This window comes from Varroa destructor, unplaced genomic scaffold (assembly GCF_002443255.2).
Source record: "Varroa destructor unplaced genomic scaffold, Vdes_3.0 BEIS01000005.1, whole genome shotgun sequence".
NCBI classification, from domain to species: domain Eukaryota; kingdom Metazoa; phylum Arthropoda; class Arachnida; order Mesostigmata; family Varroidae; genus Varroa; species Varroa destructor.
In genome coordinates this window covers 17424386-17439765 of record NW_019211458.1, presented here as the reverse complement: position 1 = coordinate 17439765, position 15380 = coordinate 17424386, and the positions used below count along the sequence as shown (strand labels likewise).

At 38.4% G+C, this 15380-nt stretch overlaps 1 long non-coding RNA gene across 2 annotated transcripts in view; it reads right to left on the bottom strand.

The window, feature by feature from the left end:
* Nucleotides 1-3965: 3965 nt before the first annotated feature.
* Nucleotides 3966-15380, bottom strand: part of LOC147755362 (uncharacterized) — a 19279-nt gene continuing 7864 nt past the window's right edge. The window contains exons 2-4 of one of the 2 annotated variants that reach the window (XR_015328145.1): nt 6356-6493; nt 5758-6098; nt 3966-4495 (exon numbers count right to left, since the gene is read on the bottom strand). This is a non-coding gene — a long non-coding RNA (uncharacterized LOC147755362). The remainder of the gene's footprint in view (nt 4496-5757; nt 6099-6355; nt 6494-15380) is intronic. The other variant, XR_015328146.1, reaches the window with a different exon arrangement.

The window sequence follows — 15380 nt, the reverse complement described above, 5'->3', positions numbered from 1 at the left end:
TACAGAGAGGCCTCTGCTTTTTACTTCGCTATCCAACGCAGCGGATGAAGACATTTGTATCTTCGCCTCGCCTTTTCAGAACAGTTCGTTTCTTTTTCGTTACGTTACGTTTTCGTAGCGAATAGTGCTAATCTTCAGAGTATATACGTATTATTAGTTTTCCGCGTTTTTTTTTTTTGAAATCGTAAGTTAGCTGCTTTCTCATTTCTCAGTTTGAGCAAATCAAAATTAACATAATGATCCTCGGTATGCGCTAAATAAAACTAGATCACTTAACTATAGTTTCAGGACGACCTATTTGAATAACCTCTAAGCTCTAACAGCATTGCAGCTCGGGGCTTGCCGTGAATGTACGGTAGGACAAGTAGGTCGAGTTGCCAGTGAAACAGCTGATTCGCACCCGTCACCTAATAATAATTATAGGTCGTTATGATAGAAGAATCCCAGCTTTTTCGCGCTGGAGGGTTAAGGTGTAAAGGATTCACAGGCTCCTACGTAACAGCGATGCTAAGTTGTTTGTATCGTGTTACCGTAGCTCGAAAAGTAGTGATAAACATATTTAAGACGGTCTTTTGGAAAAAATCTCCTCGCTACCGTTTTTGGTACATTTTTTTCAGGGCATGAGAAAATCCACATAACTGGCCTTAAGAGAAGTTTATAGGAAAAAAATTGCAAGTTGCATTTTACGATTGAATGTAAGAGTATTTAATAGATATCACTCTTTTTCGTACATCTATTTTGAAAAGGAACACTGCATGAGGTATTGAAATTAAGTGTGCTTACTGGTAATATAGATTTTGGGAATCAAAGAGTTATTAAAGTATATAGATTTTTAGTTCTCTTGGTTTGGCAAGGTTGGCAAACCTGAGGATGTACGCGCATTATCTGTCGCACTGGACTAGAATCCCCGGGTTGGGTATAATAAGCGGTGAAGTGTCCAATCTGAATAGTGCGACAGCAAACAATCATCTGTTGTATTGTACTTTTACTGTTAGTCCTTATCCACATATTTCCTCGGGATATTTTCCGAAGGTCGGGAGCCTTTTCTGCAACGATGGCTATTTTTTTGGTCCCCTGGACATGGCTTGATTTTTCATAAAACCTAGAACTTTTTATGCACTGCTCATCTACTTTTTAAATACTGTGTAGATTGCAGGGAAAGAGCTGTGTTGTTCGGCTTCTCAGTCATTGTGATTGATCCAAAAAATGATTGGTCTTGGCGCGTTTGACGGTGCACATTCTGTACATGTAAGTGCATTCTTCAAGTGTACATACTCAGTTTTGTACAGCGACTTCAGGCCATCATGGTTTGCACCTCATAGAAAACATCGCTACATTTCTCTGACCCTTTTGTCCAAAGCAAGTTTGGTGCGCATGCTGTGATATAAAATATGAACATAAGAGTAGCTAACAGTATTTACAAGAGAGCGCGGGTGACGTTTGACAAAGTACGAGCCAGCTAAAAAAAAGTCGCCAGCAAAAATGTCCCGAAAATGTAAGGTCAAAAGTAATGATGATTTGTCTAGTATTTTACGCTGAACTAAACAATCATATTGTAAGCGTTTATATATATTATTTTCTTCATACCGTTTTTTAGCTAGATTTAGCATAGTTGTCTGCATCAGGCGTAAGGCGCACAGCATTGCACCGAACTAAGTAAAAAGCTACTTTTTCGCTTTGTATAGCATATCCACCAAATACCAACAAGCGCTTTAACTCATAGGCATCAATGTGCGCTGATTACCTTATCAAATCATCTCTCTTTGATTTCTACTTAGCGTTTGACGTATACGGTTTGGGCAGCTCACAGTTGTTTCTTACATTTTTTTACACGTTATTTTTTTAGATTGCGCCTCCGGTAGCGTTGTTTTCAGAAGGACTATTTTCCAGCCAAATTGCAGCAAAGATATCACAGACGTGCCGGTTGTCATACGTATACTCAAATGGCCAAAATGATCCCTTCAGACACACCCATGAGCTGCAACGTAAAATTTGAAAATTCGCGCCACAGTTAATTTTTTTTATCATCGCTCTGGGAACTTGTGCATTGTAAATGTAAAATTGTGCTACGTGTTGATAATGTGCTGAGAAGAAACTGAAGTATTGAACACTTTTGTGTTCTGGGACTCCTAAACAGCTGACTCCTTTTTGAACCATTGTTGACAATTAGTGACAGATGCCGATGCAAATATTGTTAATAAATATAAGTATCTTCCATATAGCACGAAATTGCTAGAACGGTACGCAACGTCAAGCCTTTTTCCCAGCCTTTAAAAATTGTTGCCAATTAGAAATAGGGGATTTTTTTGTGTTTACAATCTACTCCGTACGCATATCGTAATTCATAGTACACGTTTGTATGAATGGGATGAAAAGTTTCTTGGAAGCAATATACTTAACGAACTTATACTTACTGAAAAAAGGAAGGGACGTTACGGCTTTGGGGCAACAAAAATGCAATGTCTTGCTGTTCCCTCTTAAAGACGAGTGACAACGTAACTGCTTTCACAGCCGCTAGGGATGTCTTCAACATTTATAGATAAGGATTGTAACTACGTTTAACAATTTAGCTACTTGAATCAGGCCTAAAAGAAAGCTTATTTACATTTCTATACATGCACAGCTATTGCATATAATCAGTGGTGGTGATGATTCCTTTAAAAAAATTACGTCTTCGTTTTGCCCATACTATTATTACTAATAATAATAATAATAATAAAAGGCCCTATGATAAATAGATGCGACTCAAGCTCCGCCTTCTCTTCAGGCCCTTAATTTTAGTTAAACGCTGCAATCAAACAGTGTCTTTAATCTAGAAGATTGCTATTTCTATGACTGTTCATAGAGGACTCAAAAAAGTGCTAATACAAATTGAGGTTTCTTTGCAAGATTTCTTTTGGCTCATGCCTTTGGTTAGCGGTGTAATTTCGTTTCGTTCGTGTGACAGGTCAGCAGGCGATTGCCAGTAGTGGTTCTTATATGCTTCACTGTGAAAAAAACGCGTTAGGCCTTCTGATTTGGCCCTTCGGACGTGCTGTCCGTGACCGTCGAACTCTGCGTTTCGTCCCGTGACTACGCTATCTCTCAGTAGCGTCCCTTTTCGTATAGAAAAAGTCTAAATCACCATCGTACCGAACACCAGAAACAGACCTTTTCCCATGGGCAGGTGGAATCCTATTTACTGTTTCCAGCAGATGCTAAAAGGATTTCGGCGGAGTGTACGGTGTATCCAGACAGCTTCTCCGTTGAGTCGTCTCACCTATATAAAAGTAAAGGCACTGAAGGCTAGATCATTTTTCTAAACTGTGTACAATATGGAAATGTCTTCGAATAAAGTAAATGCGTTAGCGTGCCTCAAAAGTTTGGTTATACTTAACGAGCCGGTGCCCAGACAATAGCAAGTTTGCCCCCTATAATTAAAAAAAACACTATCAAGCAATCAACCGTGTTCAAATCAGCCAGTCACTTAACCTGGGACTGGTGTTTTGTCGACAAGCAATTTACGTAGTTGGGCTACGATAAACTGAAATATTTTAACAGACACAGAATTAGTAGCGAAGTAGACGCCTACTAGAAGCCAACATTATTATAGTTTTTTTGAATGCCATAATGCATGTGGATCTGCTTGATAACACACTTCGTGCCAGAAAAAAAAACAGTGTTTTTTTCCGTTAGTAGAAGCTGTTCGGAAGCAAAGGGATAGCGGTATGGATAGATAATTAGTTTGCCTTTTATGCATTAAAACCTCCCTAAGGATTCAGATGGGCAAGCACTTAATGTTCCTGGCTATAAGAAACTTGCAACTTATTCCATATCAGATCGAATGCGTTGTCAGTTGTTTGCCCTTAGTACTCTGTGATCTTACAATGGTAAAAAGTTGTCGGGGGCGTCCTTGAACATTTTTGCGGTAGCAAACCAACTGCATCATGCAGTAAATTTGTTTCTATCGATACTTAACAGAAGTGTTAGCTTGACAATAAACATTTCAGATTCGAGCTTTTATTTGCTCTACGCGAACAGCAATGGTCATCAGGGGACATGAGAGGCCTGAAGTAGAGTTCAAGCTACGAGCATTGGTCAACTGGGATTTCCAGTAGAAGAGAGCGCGATCCGCTCTACGTATAGTAAATTCTGTTTGTCTACATTAAATCGATGAATTATACAACACAAGGCAGCCTAGGCAATAACATAAATCTGGTACAATTTTATACTGTCCTATATCATTTGCATAATAGTCATTACTTATAGGTGCAGCCAACGATATCAACGACGAAATTAGGTACGCGCACAGTGCGTCAGCAGTCCTCATTTTCCTATGAGCATAATCAGCGTTGCCACGTCCAGGCCACGCGAAGTGTAGGCCAATCGTTTCGCGTTCAACCCAATGATGTTCATACGGCATCCGCCCGGAGAAACTTGATTGATTCTGTAGTATCAAGCTAGTAAAAAAATACTAGCTATTATACCCATTAGTTCAACTGGCTTTCGCTCCAACCTGGAATTAGCAATGCTATATTCTAACTAAATAATTCGTAATGCAGAACAGAACGAGCAATCAATGTTCCATTGTTTTTTTGTTGGTGATCGCCTAACGTGAAGGCTACGTACATGCGTATGATCCCGTTTTGGCGAAGAGAAGTTAATGTCTAAAATAGCCGCCTATGAAATCCTCCAATAAAAAGAATCTACTTAATGGAATACGAAGACGACGCATTGAATTCAAGACGAAATCGTCTGTTAGTGTGCTAACTAAAAGTTACCCATTTTTGCGAATGAATGAATTATTTATCTCCTAAATCCAAAAGTGTAGCTTGACTTCCTATTTAGAGATACATTTGTTCTTCCTAATTATTTTCATCAACAAAGTCACCACCTAAAAATTCTACAGAATTCTCTGGAAGGTATCTCACAAGCAAAGCTTTGTCAAGACATTTCTTTATATAACCACTCTATAGAAGAAGAAAAAGACTGTTCACAAAGGTCTTGGTTGAGGATTAATTTTCGCTAAGGATTTGTACCGTGAGTAAATCTAGAGACCATTTATGGCCGTCCCAATACAATTACTTTTCTGTACAAATAGGCAGACGTACGCAAGAAATAGTATACCACCGACATAATGGCTTGGTCCTGCTATTAATGAAAGATTGAGTTATAAAGGTACGAATAATAGTCGTGGCAGAGTCTTCCTTTGGCATACAATATAGTATCCTCCTATAGCTCGTCTAGAGAGTAGTACAAAGAGAAAAATTGAGGGGGTCGTCCAGTGCACCCACTGACGCGCAGAGATTAAACAAAGACACCTTTCGCGTACAAAAGATCTTCACTTCTGTCTACGACATGCGGCGGGTGCGAAAGCTTCATCCAGCGAGTAAACCGATACAAATAAACACAACGGGACGATACAACAATACCACAACTATGCAAACTGAGTAATGTTTTCTTCAAAAGATTACCATTGAGTGTAAAACGCAATGCGAGATCCAACGTAAAGAAACGCATGTTATGTACGTGATGCACGTTAATGCGTACAGTAAGTATATAAATGAAGCTAATTTTTTGTCTACCTAACTATAGAAATGAATGAAGACACGAGCCTAGCTTCAAAGTGCCCAATTCAATCTAATCTAGTTTAACGGACCAGTGTAGAAAAATCCAAATGTTGCTAGAAATAGACAGGCATTCTGGCTGACTGTTCGGTTGTTAACAATAGGTGTGATGAGTACAATGATCATCAAATTACGTTCAAAAATTACCTACTCTTTTACGCAACGTGCTAAAATGATGAAATGATCGTTGTTCATGAAGCAAAGGTAAGCTTCTCGTTTTTTACGTTATCAGCAATCTATCTGGTTCGATATATGTAACTAGCCGTTGCGCAATTGGCCTATGCGAGAGTCTATGGACGTTCCAGTTGATTGATATCGGCAGACGTTTTATTTGAAGCCGTCTTGCATCTTACGATTAACCTTCATCAGCTGTCTTTCACGTGTAACTAGATTCGTATCGTGTTCCGTGTTAGTTGTAGTTAAACAACATAGGCATAACATCTTGCTCAGTCGACAGACGATAAACAAAATTGGGGAGTCCGAACCTGTGTACTGGAAAAAAGATAGAGATCAGGTAGGTTGGAACGATAAGGTGTCTCTATGGGTATCTGTATGAGAGACAGAGATTGAAACGAAGCACCAGAAGTCCGCTATGATTCTTTTCCGTGCTTCTACTTCTCAGGTCTTTATACCCTTCATCTTAGGTGTTCGCAAAGGCTGATCATTGAAACAAATTTCAGCTGACCCGATCGAAGCGAAGAGTTGGTTTTTTTGCATTGATTTCTGATTCCATCATTAAACATGCTTACCTCTTCAACCGAGGAAAATTTGTGGTACATCATTTTCGACGAGACGCGCGCTTTCCCTTTACACCTGTTTCATCAATACGAAGGAGAGAAGTGGCCTTGTCCTAGGAGACCGTCCTAACGAGTTCGTTGTAGAGTTTTCTAAATGTCAGAATGATACGAACGTTTTTGCAGGGTAGATCGTATGACATAAACAATAAAAGTGCGCAACACATGTGTGCAAGATGATGTAAATCAATGCCTTTGAAACCGGCAAAAAATATGTAACTTGAAAGAAAACGTTTCACTGATGCCATCTGTTTCAAAGATTGTTGTCTGTGAAGTGCATGCAAGGATGAACAATGATGGTAGTAACCAAGGTTGCCATGAATGGGTGGGTGTATGTTTTATTACAACGATGAAAAACGTGTTTTTTTTGCGGAGATTCTTCGCTGACTGATCTTACGGTATACTTCCGAGGTATTCGCGATTGTTGTTACTGTTATGGTTACTATTATTATACTATATTATGGTTAAATCGTGAATCCATTGTAAAATGTCGTTTCCACACGATGACAACTTTCGTCGAACATATAGAGCGGCGCACTATTTACTAACTGTGTTCGGGTTTTTTTTTTGTTTTGTATAAAAAAGCTTTGGGAAACTAATTCCGTTATTTTTTTTTTAGAAAGGATAGGATAACAACTTCTTTTTTATACAAAGAGTGCAATTTAGTAATCACTTACATTAACATTAATTTTAATATGAACGCCACACTTATATGAAGCTTTATCTAGTGACACCTTCCCTTCGTATCCTTTTTTCACTTGAATTCCATTAGCCCCACGTTTCACAGCAAGCTTTCTGATCCTTCAGAGAAATCCTGTTACCACACAATGTATGCTATAAAATCTAGGCTCTCTTGCACCCGCATTAAATCCATTTAATTGATTTAGTATAACTAAGTGTGGAAGACAGATTACAAACGTGTTAGGCCTAACCCGAGACTCTAATGCTACTTAACGCTGAACCTCGTAATGTTTGAAACTTAACGTTCGAAACTGACTTAACATTATTTCAGATGTGTCCCTGTTAGCATAAAATGAACGCGCTTTATTCAAAATTCGAGCCCACTGTTCACTAAAGTAGTGCTACAAAATATTTGTTATTTTCATGCAAAAAAACAGGCTCTCCCGCACTCTATTTTAATAACTCGTTTATCAATAAAGTACTCATACGTTTTTCTTTACGGTTTACATCACAAAAACAATCCCATGAAGTTTGAAAGAGGTTTTTTTCTTTGGTTCTCTCATTTTCTACTACCTGTAGCACTAATGCTGTTCTAATATTAGACATCAGTTCATCGAGGGGTATAGAATCGCAAACCTCTATACGTGTTTCTCTGCCCCCTCCGTACCCTTCTGATCATGCGCTGTTTCGAAATGACGGGAATCATTTCCCTCTCCGTTTAGTTTTGATCTAGACAGTAACGTAGCCAGGAGAACAGTCTGAGCTGCCAATCCGCCTACCTATTCTCTCGTTCATTATGTTTTCACAGTTCTTCTGTTCGAGTAATTTCTCCAAATGGCTTGTCCAGAATAAAAGACCTGGCGCTCTCACATGCTGAGATTGACGGAACAATAGTAAAGTTTTTGATTTTATCGATAACTAAAGGACTCAATTTGGGTGGTCTCCTTCTGTGCTGTTTTTTACTGCTATTTCTTTTCATCCGACCATCAGTATGGGCCTGTCACTGCGGGCGCAGAACATAACGGATCCCCATTAACTACCGCTGCTACATCGCTATGTTGAATAGTTTACACTAGCCACCTCTTGTGGACGTATGTCGCTTGCCAAATTTGTCGTGAACAAACGGAAGACAAAGCACCGAATTGCTCTAATTCTCATATCGTAGCGCCGCGGAAATAATGCCAAACAAAAAAAAGAACTGTGGATAGGTGCGTCTGTTTCGAAACAAAACAGAGAAAAAAAAAAAACACTTAAAAATAGCGATTTTATGACAGGGGCGGAAATGATAAGCTAAAATACATTGACTGTGATGTTTAAATCTGCAATTTAATATTTTTATAAATAATCTAAATTTTATTCTAAGAATCTTTTGTAATATAAAATACACTAAACTTGATTCATTAAGAACATGACCTACAAGACTAAAATCGTATCTTCGTCCTACTATATAATCTAAATTATGAGCATTTATAACTAAGCGCTTTGACCTTTATAAAATAGAAAAAAAAAGACAAGTTTGAAGTTGACGTAATTGCACCTAACTTAGAGCATTTTAATTTTTTATAGAAATCGCAATAATTTGAATAATAACTAGGCATACCTCGATAAGATTAAAAAAGCTGTCGTTAAAATTAACGCCAAGTTTTACTCGCTATCCTATAAAGTTAGTGTTGTCTATTGGAATTGATAATGAAGGGTCACTAGTTAACAGGGCTAGGACTGACGCGTGGTTTTAGTCAAGGTCATCTCTAAAATCTATGTTACAAGGGGGAATAGAACGTTTATATTGAAATGGTTGATATTCTAATATTCAACTGACTATTTTTTTACATACCACTTTGTGGATATTTTCCATTTACGTTCATTTGTATCCCAGCGAATATGCGACATAGGATGATCTATTGTCTATCGTCAATTATGAATACAGAAAGCGTGCAACACTGAAAACTTGAAACAGCTCATTCAGTTCTTTAACAGTTACGTTGGCTGGTCACCAGTTACTAATGCAGGGTTACCTAGGGGCTAAAACCTCTTCAGCAGTGTTTTTTTGATGTCTCTTGTCTGCACAAACGTGTCACGACTCGAGTAATTACGTTAGAAGCAATGGGTTCGTACGTTGGAGCTAATTAATATTACTCCAAAATGACTTAATACACTACTCTGAAATGATTATAGATATTATAATATATATATATATATGTCAAAAGTAACACATTTTTATCAGAACGAAATAAAGGAATACCTTGCGGTCAAAATAAAAATCCCATTTGGGATGCGACCGTTGACTTCGAGATCTAATCTTATTTTGGCGCTCCTCAAAGATATTATTTTGGTAGTTTCCGTATAAACATAAATTACAAACGTATGATACTCATCAACATTTTTTCATTTTCTGTTTGTTCGTATAGGGAATAATCGACACCTTGAGGCCATTCGTGCCGGATTTTCGTACTTGTCTTGATTATTCTTCACCCTTCATGAAAAAATGCTTTCAAATTCTATGAACCTAGGACGTCTCTGCCTAGGAACTGGAGGTATTAAATATCCTAAATTTATTTTAAAGAACGGTGCCTAGAATAAGACAAAAGCCAATATATCTTAAACTGCGAAAATTTTCAGCACAAATAGCGAATTTTTATACTGACGGTTAAGTTTTGAAAAGCGTGACAAGATGTCCCAGTTTAATTTGAACTTTATTTTACAGTCGTAGATTAACATAGCGATCAAGAAATCTTAGTCTGAGCTAAAAGTGTTCTTTTCAGTTGTCTAAGACGTTTGGCAGAGATTATGTCAACAAAAAAAATGATATATCAACTCGTTATCCTTCCCAATGAGAAGTCGTATAAACTGATGGAACTGGAGATACCAGTCGTCTAATTTCCAGTGTGTTAGTCAACAGTGAAGATGGTCCTGATCCTGTAAAAACCGTCACGTTCGCTTATAGAAAAAGTTCGAATTCGTTTTAAATTAGCTACCTGTTAGCCCTAGAACTTCTGAGTTTAGACTTTCAATTTTACATGTCATAGAAAATTTTATATCTAGTGTATTACAATAGCGAGAAACACCGTTCCATAATAAATAGGGAACTCAAGCAGTCTCACTTGAAATTAAATCTAATGCCAAAGACTATTATTCGAAAGTGTACTTCCAGTGTATAGATCAAAGATACTTAGGTAGGTAAGATGGCAGGAAAGATGTTCCTTGTAATCCCTAAAATTTGGTTACAAGTAGAGCATACATTAAAAAAGGAACTAAGCCTGGAGTGAACTATACCACCAAGATCATGCTACTTTACAAATGAGGCGGCAGCATTTTTATACCCCTATTATTTAAACTTTATATCAGCAGTCAGCACGAGTAGGTATATTACGAGTACACCCGCTGAAGATAAATCCTTCCAATCTATATTCTTAGTACGCAAATAGAATCATATCCGACCATAATCAGCTCCTCAGTCTCTTGTCCTAGCGATAGGTCAACAAGATACCTAATCCTCCGGAAGATGTACATACGCCAAATCTTCGCCACGCATATGACGGCTTAGGAGAGTTCAAGCAAACAGTTCACCTTTTGTAAACGGGGTATTGCATCTTCGCTGTCTTAGTCAACATTAGTCTAACGGGAAGATATGGTTCTTTTTGCCAGAGATTAGTAATACTTTTTTTATCACGCAGAAAGGCCAACGAACTCACAAACTGTAATAAAGTAGCGACGGTACTGATTTTTTTCGAAGGAGCAATCGGCAGAAATACAGTCGAAAAAAACAGAGCTTTAGCACCATCCGGTGAAAAGATATAGCTTCACAGAGCAAACACGAATAATAATAGCCAAAAAAATAAAATGGTATAGAAACTTCATACGAAAGGTAAAATGGTGACAAGATAAGCTACGGCCTGTATTTGAATCGACAATAGACTGAGTCAGAGACGAGGATAGTTTTTAGGCAGTTTCTTAAAAAAAACTGGTAGTTGAATAAAATTTAAGAGTGCTTTGAGTGTAAATTAGCTTTTGATGTATTGTTTCCCTAGAGATTTTGTCATGGTCTAAACGGAGGAAGGTTTCAAAGATCAATCTCAAAACAGACGCCCAAATACGAACAAAACTATTTTTTTTTTTAAGTCTTATTTATTTTACTGCTCGATTCCTAAAAATATAATATTATCAAGCCTTCTATAATAGGCAAGACAGCATAAAACAGCTATTCGTGTCTATGTATAATATTTGTTGGCTATTTTTGGTGAAGGGCATGAGTGTGCTCCTTTTATATATATATATATATATATTTAATTATTATCGGTGCAAATATACGATAAATAGCATATTCCCGGATATTGAGGCCTGTTTTCTATGTTAAGGCTCTATGTCTTCTTTGAATTCGCTCGCGCTTACATGCCCTTCACGTGTCATCTGATTCTTTGCGGGGTTAAGGCAACCCAAATAGAAGGCTAAGATAAGAGCCACAAAAATCTGTAGAGTTTCATTCTCTTAAAAGACACCCGCTGAAAATCTTCAGGGATGACGTCAATTATGAGAGTCTCCTGAGTACACAAAATCTGTTTAAGCTGTGCTGAACTAACTTAGTAAACTTAGGAATAAAGCGCTTTAAAAAATCAGCTGAGTTTTTTGAGAAAACGCATTTGGAGGAGCCCTGCCCTGTTTGTGATAGTTTCTACATAGAGACTGACACCTTTTTTTATATGATTGGCATCTACGTATTCGTGAGGAGAGATAGAGTTCATGGGTTTCTTCCGTGTCAGACATGAATGACTAATTAAAGTTTCCTGTTCCTTTTCAGGAGGCAATTTACTGTGTGAATCTTAAAATTGCGTAAATAGAATTTCATGCGAATGTCGTACGTTGGACAATAAAGAACCATATCATGTCCGAGGTTCAGTTATAGTGATCTTATGAAGACATATTGTGACTATGGGATGATATTCATAAATAATATGCAATATAATGTCTTCCCATATTTGTCATCACAATGGCTTCTCGATTAAGTCAATGGCCTCTTGTTAGACTTAAACTAACAACAGTATCTTCGTATTTTGGTCGTTTTTAGGGAGTGATAATGTCACGGCAACGATGGGAGCGCGCGTTAATCATGCAACCACAGAGGGAAGCGTTCCTTTTCTACATACATATGTTACAGGAGTAAGTCGATAGGATTTAGAAATAGGGGTATGAAGCGTATCGAACAGCTCAGTGACGTAGATCGTGCACGTCTACAAGCAGTCTTATGTTGATTTCCATTGACAATAACGAGAAGTGAACCGCATCTGTCAGGGACGTGCATGACGGAGTCAGGTTCTAAATAAGCTCTGATGGTGCTATTTAAGATTGGGAGTCGTGCTCTGATAAGCCAAGCGATAATTAATTGTGACGAATTTGATAACTGCTATATTTTGGCTATTTGTGGCCCCTTGTAACCTGCTTTACCGCTTGATAGCATAAACATCATTTCAATAAATCTGTATTACAAGCGTATTGAAACTAGCTTGGATTATGGGCTCAAATGTATAATATCCATAAACCTTTTTTTTGGTAGAAGCTCCGAGTTAAAGAAAAATGTCAGCTTTAGTGCCACTTTGTCACAGCCAAAAGTGGCAGATAAGCGTCGAACTCCACCATGAGACGCCCGCCAAAACGAAGTTTGGTAACAATTCACTAGAAGTAAGCTTTGCTTACTTATAGCGTTTTTGCTGACACGTTAACGAGAAAAACCATAACATTTAGTGAACCTGTCGACATAGTTTCAATACGAGAGACAGTAACGATCCTTCACGTTTTTGCTGTCAACTCTCGACCCCTTATAGTGTAAATGATGTTACGGATGACGATTTCAGTTGACGTAAGACGTGCATTTTCAGCGTTTGTCTTTGGTAATAATGCATTTTAGACGCCAACGTTCCAGCCTGTCGAATACGATTATTGTTGCAGCTTGCAAACTTCCGTTTGTATTATAATTAGAGGGATTACATATGCACAGAGTGTACACCGATACTGAGACTGATCAAAATCTACTTCAACAAATGTGCTGTGGACACAAGGGTTTCGTTTGCAAATTACCACGACGTGTTTTTTTTCCATTATTAGAACAAACGTATCCTAGCGTCAGTCACGACAATGATACAAGGGAAAAGACTGGTAAAGAAGCCCACTCTTCAGCTCTTCGACGACACCTGAGCGTCAATCTTCATCGTCAAATGTCTAATCATATCCTATTCTTCTGCTCTCCATTAATAATTTGCCGGATTCTATAGACATCGAATAGTTATATAACTTTCAAAATCGCTATAGTAAATAATCAATAGATAGTTATTACGCTGATACAAAATGTTTTCGATTAATTGTAAATTTGTCGGTAAGATTGCTCGGTCTCGCTGTGACCTTTCGGTCCTGCAAAAAGGATGCAGGTCATCCTCGACCTACCACGTCGATACTAGTTTGAACAATTTCGTTCTCTATTTAGAAGTTAAAACTTATATAGGAGCTCTATTGCTATATGAATCAGCCCACATCTTTTAAGTTCCTCCCCTTGTTCATCCCACCGAAACACGTTTAAAGCACAGAAAGGCAATATATCATATTGAATAGCATTTTTAATAAGGAACCGGACTGCGAAATTTGGGTAGAACTATTATTACCAACTTGATTCAGCCAGAAGAAAACATCCTATCTAGAAAAGCCAGTTCGCCACAGAGGCAGCGCCAGTAATTTAAGAAGTCGGATTGAATCGCGTATTTTACTGGCCTACGTGACCTCGCTGTTGAATAACCGACAACACGGTCAGGTAAATGTACTCAATATCAGTGGTAGGCAGACTCGTTTATTCCTGTATATGGATAAATTCAGTTTCTCTAGCTGTTCTAAGATTACTACTTTTTCCACGGAATTTAAATCTGTAAACAAAACCCCACGTGGAATGGCACATCCTGGGTACGCTTGATTGTCCGGGTGCCGCCTACGAGAGCACGCTGGGCATTTATTTATTTCGTTCGTTGATTGTCGTCGGTACTAAAATGACGGAAAAACAGATCAAGATTTCTATGTATGCGTTAAGCAATCGTTTTATTACCCAGATAGATACATAATTTCTAGTGAACACAATCACCGCTGACAATGCGGTAGTAAATTTGACTACGGGTTGGTTTTCAGCTTAACCCAATAACCATTTTCGGGACCAGGAATGGCAGTTTTGCATTACAGCCAGCGATATTTGAGATCACACATTATTATAAGGGGAACAAAACGTATTAGGCAGCATCATCAATCGAGCTGCGCTTGGCGCGTTGATATTAGTAAACTATTCACACAGACAGAACGATAGGTGTATTACTAGGTCCAAAAAAAGCAATAAAAACCACCCACACATTTGCTTGTCGGGTTTTTTAGGTGTTGATGCCTACATATGTGCATTTATGTAATCTTGTGTAGCAGTACAATCCCTGTTTCAACACAAATCGTACGGTTCCAACAACATTCCAGTGCTTTACGATCCATTAGGCCTATCGTTGGTTCGATGAGATCAGCTAAACGGGGAGTCTGGTATCGTTTGGTCTTGTCTCGGTGGTCACCGGTGGCCAGCTGGTTTCCCTTTCTACCCCCGGTGTCAAATTCAGGCATCGCTATTCGGCTGACGTATCTTTTTATAGTCGGTCGACTACCTCAATGTAGGGTCAAGTGAAGTTTCGGCAAATTCGAGCAGAAGACCTTTTTTACATAAATGATGTAGCACAGCCAGCGCACCATCTAAATCAAATACACGACAAGCAAAGTCGGCAATCCCTATTCTCACTTTTAAAATGACAGGAAGTATGCTATATCGACCAAAAATGCCCAAGCTTATAATTAAGATTGATCACAGTATTCTGGGTTTTAAGCACAAGTTGTTGACTGCCACTAGCTTTCTCTAAACGGACGTCGGAGCCTTGAATAGTCTCGCTAAATGTACAATTAAGCTTATCACACTTGCTCATCGAGTGCTATCATTACCACTGTGACGCACTAGTCTCATACTAAACCACAGCAACACGTTTTTATTCTAAGATTATCATTTGGAAACAGGCGCCTGTCGAAGGCTCGCGTCCGTGTTAATGGTATGGTCCTTAGAGTTGTTACGATATGAGCGGCCTACACTAGCAGACCCGTTTTCTGTTGAGTAATGGGAAACTGATTGTGGTAGTTCACTGCATAGTAAAATACAAAGCGTCACAGGTCCGGTCACAACACTGCTGCACTGATTGTATTTGCACGCACTTGTATATATACATATATATAAACTGTTTTGTACATATAT